Source organism: Primulina tabacum, chromosome 14 (genome assembly GCF_025594145.1).
Source record: "Primulina tabacum isolate GXHZ01 chromosome 14, ASM2559414v2, whole genome shotgun sequence".
Classification (NCBI taxonomy): domain Eukaryota; kingdom Viridiplantae; phylum Streptophyta; class Magnoliopsida; order Lamiales; family Gesneriaceae; genus Primulina; species Primulina tabacum.
In genome coordinates, this window is record NC_134563.1 from 31,020,812 (window position 1) to 31,031,553 (window position 10,742).

The 10,742-nt window shown below is 40.5% G+C and overlaps 1 non-coding gene across 1 annotated transcript; it reads right to left on the reverse strand.

The window, feature by feature from the left end:
- Nucleotides 1-1,768: 1,768 nt before the first annotated feature.
- Nucleotides 1,769-1,875, reverse strand: LOC142525708 (small nucleolar RNA R71). The gene has a single exon (XR_012815158.1). It is a non-coding gene; the product is annotated as a small nucleolar RNA R71 (small nucleolar RNA).
- Between the last annotated feature and the right edge of the window lie 8,867 nt (nucleotides 1,876-10,742).

The window sequence follows — 10,742 nt, forward strand, 5'->3', positions numbered from 1 at the left end:
GCTAGGGCGGTCAAAAGTGACCGCCCCAGCGAAACCAGGGACAAGCTCGAGGAAGCTTATTCGAGGACCTCTCGCTAGGGCGGTCAAAATATACCGCCCTAGCGAGAAGCGAGATTGAGAAAGATTTGTTTCCAAATTTCTAGGGACTCTATCCTACACTATAACCTAACACACGAGAGCAGCGGCCGTTTTTTGGATCTTTATCAGACTTTTCATCATTTTTCTTGGAGAGGAGGCTAGGAGCAAAGGAGATTTCGAAGACCTCGAGATTTCCACGCGTCGTGGCCGTCATCCATCGTCATCTTTAGTATTTTCATTATTCAGTATTTTATTTCCTACATTGATTGTTGGTTTTTATCATGAATTTCAGTAGCTAAACTCTAGATTTGTTGGGATTTGAGGGGATCCTACCCCGTACTCGGTGTTGAACATTATTTCTCGACGTTTTTATTAGTGATTTGTTTATGCTATTGTTCTTTCGTGTTTCAATCGAAGCCTAGCTAACTTCCTTTGATTATTTCATGTTGTTGATGAGTTCGATAGAATAGTTAACAATACGATCAAATAGTATAAACCACGGATTTACAATTTTAGTAGATATACGGAATTGGGTACGTGTCGATAGTGATAGTTCACCCGAATGAAAGCTAGTGGATTCCATAGAATGTAATGCAATCTTGAACTGTTAAATATTTGAGGACACTTGAGTACTGCATGTTTTTGATTAGTATTAATATAGCTCGACAGAGTATATTAATTAGTCTAAGGAATTCCGTCGAACGCACGAGTAAAATTCGAGTGTAATTAGTTAAACACGAGCGGTAGGTGAACTGATAATTCCCAACAAATTCATTTCTCATTTGATTTAATCCAAATTAATCATTGCGTTCTTGAACACGTTTTCTTTGCATTTTAATTATTTTAATTGTTTACTTTACATTAGTTTAATCATCAACTCAATTTATCGTTGCTAAAGAAATTTTAATTGAAAATAAAAATAGTGTAACGCAGTCCTTGTGGAACGATACTCGTATTTACTTACGTTTATTATAACTTGACTATCGTGCACTTGCGATATTTAAATCGAGCTTTCATTTATAAAATAAATTTTGGGATTATTCACTGTGCAAGTTTTGCTCGATCAAGTTTTTGGCGCCGTTGCCGGGGACTGTTGATTCACAATTTTTTATTTTTCAGTTAAATTCTTTAGTATTATTTATTTTATTGTTATTTGATACTCTCATTGTGTTGCAGATTTTTCTTGTGGTGCATGCGAAGATCACTCGAGTTTAAGCTTGAGCCTTTTGACCCCGAGATCGAACGCACAGCTAGACGTCGACTACAGCAGCAAAGAGCGAAGGAAAGAATGGAAGGCGATCAACAAAGAGAGGAGCCAAGGCGTATACCGATGTTGGATTATGCACAGCCGTCTCTTGATGGAGCACGTCCAAGCATCGTAAGACCAGTCATCCGAGCTAATCAGTTTGAGATCAAGCCATCTATCATTCAGATGATTCAGAACACTGTCCAATTTGGGGGAAGTGCACTTGACGACCCTAATTCTCATATAGCTGACTTTCTTGAAATTTGTGATACTTTTAAGTTTAATGGCGTGTCTGATGACGCTATTCGTTTGCGTTTATTTCCATTTTCACTGAGAGATAAAGCTAAGTCGTGGTTAAACTGTTTGCCTGTAGGGTCTATTACTACATGGGAAGATATGGCAAAGGCGTTCCTGATCAAGTACTTTCCTCCGTCGAAGACTATGAAGCTCAGCGCCGACATTACTACTTTTGCTCAATATGAGCAAGAGTCACTTTACGAGGCATGGGAGCGCTACAAGGACTTGTTGAGGAGATGTCCACACCATGAGCTGCCTCTTGGGTTAGTTGTTCAAACTTTCTACTACGGTCTGCTTACTCCTAACCGTACTATGACAGATGCTGCTGCCTGTGGTAACTTACTGAGAAAGACGGCGGAGGAAGGATATGAGTTATTGGAGGAGATGGCTGCTAGTAGCTATCATCCTCAGTCTGATAGGCAGAGACGAGGTGCTGGAGTTAATCAAGTTAATGATTTGTCGGCGGTTTCAGCACAGTTAGAGGCTTTGAATAGAAAGATTGATGGGATGAGCATGAGTGGGTCGGCTATGCGTCTGCAAGAAATTTTCTGTGATAAGTGTGGGGGTGAGCATGATGTGGAGGATTGCCAAGATGGCAACCCATTCTATGTGCCTGAGGGAGCACCGGTAAAACAAGTGGGATTCCAGAACCGTCCTAGAAATGACCCTTACTCGAACACATATAATCCGGGATGGAGGAATCACCCAAACTTTTCATGGGGAGGTCAAAACAACCAACATCGCCAACAAAGAGGTCCATCATATGTGATGCACCAAGGATTCAAGCCAGAACCGTCTCGGGAGGAGAAGTCCAATTTAGAGCAAATGATGACTAAATTTATTTCTGCAACAGAGACGAGATTTCAGAACCAAGATGCATCCATAAAGGGGTTAGAGAATCAAATTGGACAATTGGCCAAGTTGATTGCTAATAGGGAGCAAGGAACTTTACCAAGCAACACGGAAACTAACCCAAGAGAACATGTGAAGGCGGTGGAATTGCGTAGTGGAAAAACACTCGGGTCTAATGAGGAAAAGACCAAGCACGGTGAGGATGAGGTGAAAAATCGAGGAGGTAAGTCTTCTAACTCTACATCTACACCTATTGCACAGAATAAAATTGTTATCCCTCCACCTTTTCCTGCGGCAATGAAGAAAGCTAAATTAGATGCACAATTTGGTAAATTTCTTGAGATATTTAAAAAATTGCATATTAACATTCCTTTTGCTGATACTTTATTGAATATGCCAAGTTATGCAAAATTCTTGAAAGATATCTTAGCAAATAAGCGGAAGCTAGAAGATCATATGACGGTGAATTTGACCGAAAATTGCTCCGCTTTAGTTCAAAACAAGATGCCTCCGAAGCAAAAAGATCCAGGGAGTTTCTCGATACCTTGCATTATTGGTGACATTAATTTTCATAAAGCTTTATGTGATCTGGGTGCGAGTATTAATCTGATGCCTTTTTCTGTGTTTAGGAGACTGGGATTAGGTGAACCCAAGCCAACTAGGATGTCGTTGCAGCTGGCTGACAGATCTGTCAAGTATCCACGTGGGATTATCGAAGATGTTCTGGTGAAAGTGGATAAGTTTATTTTTCCTGCAGACTTTGTGGTACTTGACATGGAGGAAGATTTAGAGATGCCTTTAATCCTAGGGAGACCTTTTCTGGCTACAGGGAAAGCACTGATTGATGTTGAGGAAGGGAAATTGAGACTGAGAGTTGGAGAAGAAGAAATTATTTTTGATGTTTTCAATACTCTCAAGCACACAATGCACAATGATAGTTGCTTTCGTATTGATGTCTTGGATTCGCTTGTTTGTGATTTTGTGCAGGATGGATTGAAAGAATCATTGGAGGCCACTCTCACTACTGAAAAGCAGAAGGACGAGCTAGACGAGGAAAAGATGGAGATGGTAGCTCATTTGAATGCCATTCCACCTTGGAGAAAGCAAGTGAGGCTTAGACTAGAGGAATTGGGAGACAGAAAAGATTTAATGCCTCAAAAGTCAAGCCTAGAGGAGCCACCTACTTTGGAGCTCAAACCATTACCTCCACATCTCAAGTACGTATATCTAGGAGAAAATAATAAATTGCCTGTTATTATTTCCTCTTCTTTGACAGATGATATGGAGAGTAAACTCTTGGGAGTTCTCAAGGAGCATAAAGGAGCGTTCGCTTGGAAGGTTTCGGACATAAAAGGGATAAGTCCTTCGATCTGCATGCACAAAATTCTGATGGAAGATAAATACTCACCTCTAGCACAACCACAAAGGAGACTCAATCCAAAGATGCAAGAGGAAAGCTTGGTGACAGCACCTGTTCTGACTGTCCCTGATTGGGAGCTACCGTTTGAGGTGATGTGCGATGCTAGTGATACAGCTGTTGGTGCGGTGCTGGGTCAAAAGGAAAAACAAGGTATTTCATACCATCTACTATGCAAGTAAGACTTTAAATGATGCTCAATTGAATTACGCTACTACTGAAAAGGAATTGCTTGCTATAGTATTTGCTTTTGACAAATTTCATTCATACCTTGTTCTGTCTAAAGTAACTGTGTATACAGATCATTCTGCCCTAAAATACTTGCTTGGTAAGAAAGATGCGAAACCTAGGTTAATTAGGTGGATTTTATTATTGCAAGAATTTGATCTCGAAATTCGAGATAAAAAGGGTGTGGAAAATGTAGTTGCTGACCACCTGTCTAGGCTTGAGCATGTTGAAATTAAGTGCAGTGACGATGATATAGATGACTGGTTTCCTGATGAATAATTGCTTGAGGTAAATGCGTACCCTTGGTATGCCGATTTTGTAAATTTTCTTGTCACTGGCACACCTCCACCTAATTTATTGTTTCACCAAAGAAAGAAATTCTTTTCAGACGTGAAATATTATTTTTGGGAGGAACCGTTCTTGTTTAAGATTTGTGCAGACTCCATGATAAGAAGATGTGTGGCGGAGGAGGAGACCAATCAAATTCTAAACCATTGTCATGACCGTGAGGTAGGTGGTCACTTTGGACCCATACGGACGGCATCTAAGGTACTTGAATGTGGCTTCTATTGGCCAACTCTTTTTAAGGATGCTCGTTTGTATGTTCTCAATTGTGATAGATGCCAACGCACAGGTAATATTTCCAACCGTCATGAGATGCCTTTAAATAACATTATTGAGTGTGAAATATTTGATGTGTGGGGGATTGATTTTATGGGTCCTTTTCCTGCGTCTTTTGCAAAGAAATTTATTCTGGTGGCAGTGGAGTATGTATGGGTGGAGGCAGAGGCTTGTGCCACTAATGATGCACAAGTGGTGTTAAAATTTTTGAAGAAACATATTTTTAATCGATTTGGTGCACCACGTGCAATCATAAGTGATGGTGGCACCCATTTTTGCAACAAAATTTTTGATAAACTGCTGGGCAAATATGGTGTCACCCACAAAGTTTTCACTTCATACCATCCCCAAACTAGTGGACAAGTTGAAGTATCCAATCGAGAAATTAAGAGGATTTTAGAGAAGACGGTTAATGTGAATAGGAAGGACTGGTCCATTCGGTTAGATGATGCTTTGTGGGTGTATCGTACTGCTTTTAAAACACCTATAGGCACTACACCATATAGGTTGCTTTTTGGTAAAGCATGTCATCTACCAGTCGAATTAGAGCATAGAGCATATTGGGCGACCAAAGCACTAAACTTTGATTTTGCTCTTGCAGGTGAAAAACGATTGCTGCAGTTGAATCAGTTAGATGAGTTTCGGGGAAGAGCTTATGATCTTGCACTATCATACAAGGAACGCACCAAACGAGCCCATGACAAACACATTATAAGAAGGGAATTCAAAGTGGGTGAAGCGGTGTTGGTATACAATTCTCGCTTACGACTCTTTCCGGGCAAGCTAAAGTCAAGGTGGTCAGGACCATTCACTATAGCCAAGGTGTTCCCATCGGGTGCAGTGGTGTTGCATGATGGCAAGGACGGGACATTTACTGTGAACGCTCAAAGATTGAAGCACTATATCGGTGGCACAATTGAGCCACAAATTGGAGTCACTCGGCTCCATGACAGTCATTGAGGACATGGGTGAAGAGTCGAGCTCTAGACTATAAATTGAGAACTACTTCTACTCCTTATTTTGATTTTGATTATAGTTTTTTTTTTTTAGTTGTTAATCGCATCATTTGCATTTAGGTAGTTGCATGGCATTGCATTCAAATTTTTTCCCGAACACTTCTCGCTCGGGCGGTCAAAACTGACCGCCCCAGCGGGTACTCGTTTTTAAAGAAAAGCCTTTTGCAAAAACGTCTCTCCAGGGCGGGAAAAATATACCGCCCTAGCGAGTCGCACAGATTAACAAAAATTTTTTTTCCGAAAACTTCTCGCTCGGGCGGTCTGTTTTTACCGCCCTAGCGAGTCGCGCAGATTATAAATACTTTCCTCTTCTCTTTTCCTCCCCACTTCGAACCCTACTCCTCCCCTCCGATTTTCGGCACCCCCCTCCATCTTTTGTACTCAATCCTTATTATTGGTGATTTTTCATGGCAAAGACTCAATCTTGGTCCATACACTCCACGAGGAAGCATTTAGGCTACAAGATTTTCTTCTCCGGCGGTCTTTCAAGCAACTCCGGTCATCTTCCACATATTCCGGTGAGCTTCTCCGGCGACCCTCAACAATTTTCCGGCGGTTGGATACTTTGTGCACTCCAATCTCTACATGGCACCCAAAAGATCTAAGGTAACTCAGGGTGCTTCTAGTTCTCGTTCCACTCCATCTATGTTTGTGAATGAAAAGCTAGGGAAAGATTTGAGCATGCTAGACTACATAGGAAACCAATCCCTGAGCGTGGATTTAGCTCGTTTCTTATCGGTCAATTTTCGGAGTCCCAAATAGAAAGAAGAGGGTGGAATGCCTTTGTAGCACAACCGAATGCAGCAGTGGTTCCGGTTGTGCAGTGAATTTTATGCCAATGCTCCGGAGGGAAATGAGTCGAAGGCATTTGTGAAGGGGACATCTAGTCCCGTATGATCCCAAGACGATCAATGATATGTTGGGTTTACCATCGGTGGACGATTCGGTGTTTCAGGCGTGGGTGCTTAACCCGGATTATGATTTGATCATTCGCACACTCTGTTATCCGGGCACCACGTGGAAACAACCAGGGACTTACACGGTCTTTCTTGAAAAGTTTTTGAAAGTGGAGGGGGCATTGTGGTATGCATTCTTGTCTAAGAGATTGATGCCGGTCGGTCATACGAGTGATGTGCAGCGTGAGCGGGTGGTTGTTCTTTATGCCATCTGTACTGGGATGGTGATTGATGTGGGCAGGCTCATTTTCGGACAGCTTAACATGTGCATTAATAGCAGCAATTTGGCTTTTTACTTTCCGAAGATAGTGACTGAGCTGTGTGCCCGAGCGGGGGTGATATTTGCAGATGATGATGAGTGGTTACCGCCGATGAGAGCCATTGATGAGGCTCTTTATAGATCCAAGAGGGAGAAAAGACAGGCTGAGCTGCCCGAGGAGGTATTTTTCGATTATGGGGGAGCAGCTCAACCACCTCCGGCCTTAGGACATGCACCACCACCTCCGCAGCCACGCCGCCGTGCCATGCGAGATCGCCTCGACGAATTGGGCGCTTGGGCCACTTATCAGACTGAGTACCAGGCCGTTAATCAAGCCCACATTCAGAACATCGAATACTTGGTGCAGGGGATCTCAACTCATTTGGGCATCGACACGTCCGGCCGGCCACCTACACCAGCATACCCGCCACCCTTCCAGTTTCAATACCATTATCCTATGCCCCCAGCGGCTGAAGAGGGAGTCCCACCGCCTGAGAATGAGGAGGAGGACGATTTCTGATTAGGGGAGTTCCCTGTTTCCCCTTGCCTTTTATTTTGCATATTCTTTCTTTGCATTTACATTCATGAGTTTTTTTTATGTTTTTAGTGTTTGTTTCGTTTTGTGCACTGAGGGCATTGCACAACTCTAGTATGAGGGGGGTAGATTGTTTTGTTTGCTTAGTTAATTGATTTTAAATTGTTGCATTTCTTTTATTTGGTGTTGTTTATGGTGAGAAGACATAGTGTATGAGCCAATGATGATGTTGAATTGATAGTATACAAAGTATTGATTGGGTCACCTCATGAATGGTACTCTTGATTGTTAAAGCATGAATTTTGGCACAAAGTTGAACTTTTTGAGCACATATGTGTGGAGACTAGAATTTTGTAGGAATAATGGTGAAATTTGAAGGTTTTGTGTGGTTAACTTGAAAGGCATCATTTATGAGTTGATTTAGCATGTAAACCAGTGAAAATAAGTCACTAATTGGGACCTTGAATGAGAACATGTGATTTGCCTTGAACTTTACATATACCCCCTTTTTCAATGCACTGAATTAAAATATCATACTCCTAACCAGCTGTAATCCAAAGTATATATTCTTAGCCTAGGGAGTACACGTGTGAAAATTGTGCATAAAATGAAAAATATATATATATATATATATCGAAAAAGAAAAAATTGGTGGAGATGTAAGGTGAGGGGGAGCCGAAATAAAAGGAATGGAATTCTATTCCTGGGCTAAAAGTGGGAGATGTAAGGAGACGAGGAAAGTCAGACGAAAAGTCTTGACGATTGCACAATGAAAATGATCGGTGTACTCCCGACTGTTAGCCACTTGAGCTTATTTTCCTTCTTTTCGACACCCTTCTCTGCACTTAAGAATCGAATAAAGTTCAAATTATGGTTAGTGATAAATGGACACGGGGGTGCATGCTAGTGATACTTGTATTGAAGTGCTAATTGAGTGACTCGCATGATCGGATGATTGATCTATTTGAAGTACGAATGACTAGACCCATCATGACACACACACACGTTCAAATTAGTGTCGAGATTTATGTGTAGATGAGAATGAGTATTCGTTTGTGATTCGACTTGATTATGAATTTGTGTGTGGGAAAGTTCACTGAGGCATGAGCATAACAGTTGTTAACTCACCATTGACATTTACTTGAGTTGGTTATTTCTTGTTTGAGTATTTTGTGTTTGTTTTGTTTGTTTAGAATCTCGTGCTTAACCTATTTTGCTCGAGGGCGAGCAAAAGGTTAGTATGAGGGGGTTGATAGGACTCGTTTTTACGTGTTTTTAGTGTTGGTTTTGAGTCGCGTTCATGCATCATATTATTTTGTTTTAGTTGAATTTTGCAATTTTTTAGCATTATTGAGCATTTGACTAATCTGGTGTATTCTGTGGTTATTTTGTAGGAATTGAACCAAAAAGTGGGAGAAACTTTGGCATAATATCGAAGAGGTCTCGCTAGGGCGGGCAAAAGTGACCGCCCCAGCGAGCATTGTGGTCTGGCCGAGGATTATTTTGCGCAAGTGTCTCGCTAGGGCGGTCAAAAGTGACCGCCCCAGCGAAACCAGGGACATGCTCGAGGAAGCTTATTCGAGGACCTCTCGCTAGGGCGGTCAAAATATACCGCCCTAGCGAGAAGCGAGATTGAGAAAGATTTGTTTCCAAATTTCTAGGGACTCTATCCTACACTATAACCTAACACATGAGAGCAGCGGCCGTTTTTTGGATCTTTATCAGACTTTTCATCATTTTTCTTGGAGAGGAGGCTAGGAGCAAAGGAGATTTCGAAGACCTCGAGATTTTCACGTGTCGTGGCCGTCATCCATCGTCATCTTTAGTATTTTCATTATTCAGTATTTTATTTCTTACATTGATTGTTGGTTTTTATCATGAATTTCAGTAGCTAAACTCTAGATTTGTTGGGATTTGAGGGGATCCTACCCCGTACTCGGTGTTGAACATTATTTCTCGACGTTTTTATTAGTGATTTGTTTATGCTATTGTTCTTTCGTGTTTCAATCGAAGCCTAGCTAACTTTCCTTTGATTATTTCATGTTGTTGATGAGTTCGATAGAATAGTTAACAATACGATCAAATAGTATAAACCACGGATTTACAATTTTAGTAGATATACGGAATTGGGTACGTGTCGATAGTGATAGTTCACCCGAATGAAAGCTAGTGGATTCCATAGAATGTAATGCAATCTTGAACTGTTAAATATTTGAGGACACTTGAGTACTGCATGTTTTTGATTAGTATTAATATAGCTCGACTTAGTATATTAATTAGTCTAGGGAATTCCGTCGAACGCACGAGTAAAATTCGAGTGTAATTAGTTAAACACGAGCGGTAGGTGAACTGATAATTCCCAACAAATTCATTTCTCATTTGATTTAATCCAAATTAATCATTGCGTTCTTGAACACGTTTTCTTTGCATTTTAATTATTTTAATTGTTTACTTTACATTAGTTTAATCATCAACTCAATTTATCGTTGCTAAAGAAATTTTAATTGAAAATAAAAATAGTGTAACGCAGTCCTTGTGGAACGATACTCGTATTTACTTACGTTTATTATAACTTGACTATCGTGCACTTGCGATATTTAAATCGAGCTTTCATTTATAAAATAAATTTTGGGATTATTCACTGTGCAAGTTTTGCTCGATCATGTTACTACATTTTTAAAACATGATTTACATCGATAAAACATGATATTATCTCAAAAGTTTAAAAATAATAAGCATATTATATTTTTATGCATTTATGCAACCTGCCAGTTTTTCTGACATGAAATGTGACATTCCCGAACTGAATGACGATAAATATAAAATATGGGAAGAAAGAATTTTTCTTCAATTGGGGCGGATGGATATTGATTATATTATACAGAAAGATGAACCATATGTTATTACTGAAAACAACATTCCAGATGATTTTGATCTTCATAAAAAATGAACGATCTAATCGACTATGTGTAATGTTCATAAAGACCAAAATCTCTGCTGACATGCGTGGTTCCGTCGATCAGTATAATAATGTAAAAGAAGTACTGAAGGCTATTGATGAACATTTTCAGTCTTCAGATAAGGCACTTGTCAGCACCCTAATTATGAAATTCTCTTCATTAAGGCTCACCAGTGTGAGAGGTGTGCGAGAACACATCATGAAAATGCGAGACATAGCGGCTCGACTCAAGACACTTGAAGTGAAATGTCTGAAACTTTTCTTGTGCACTTCATTTT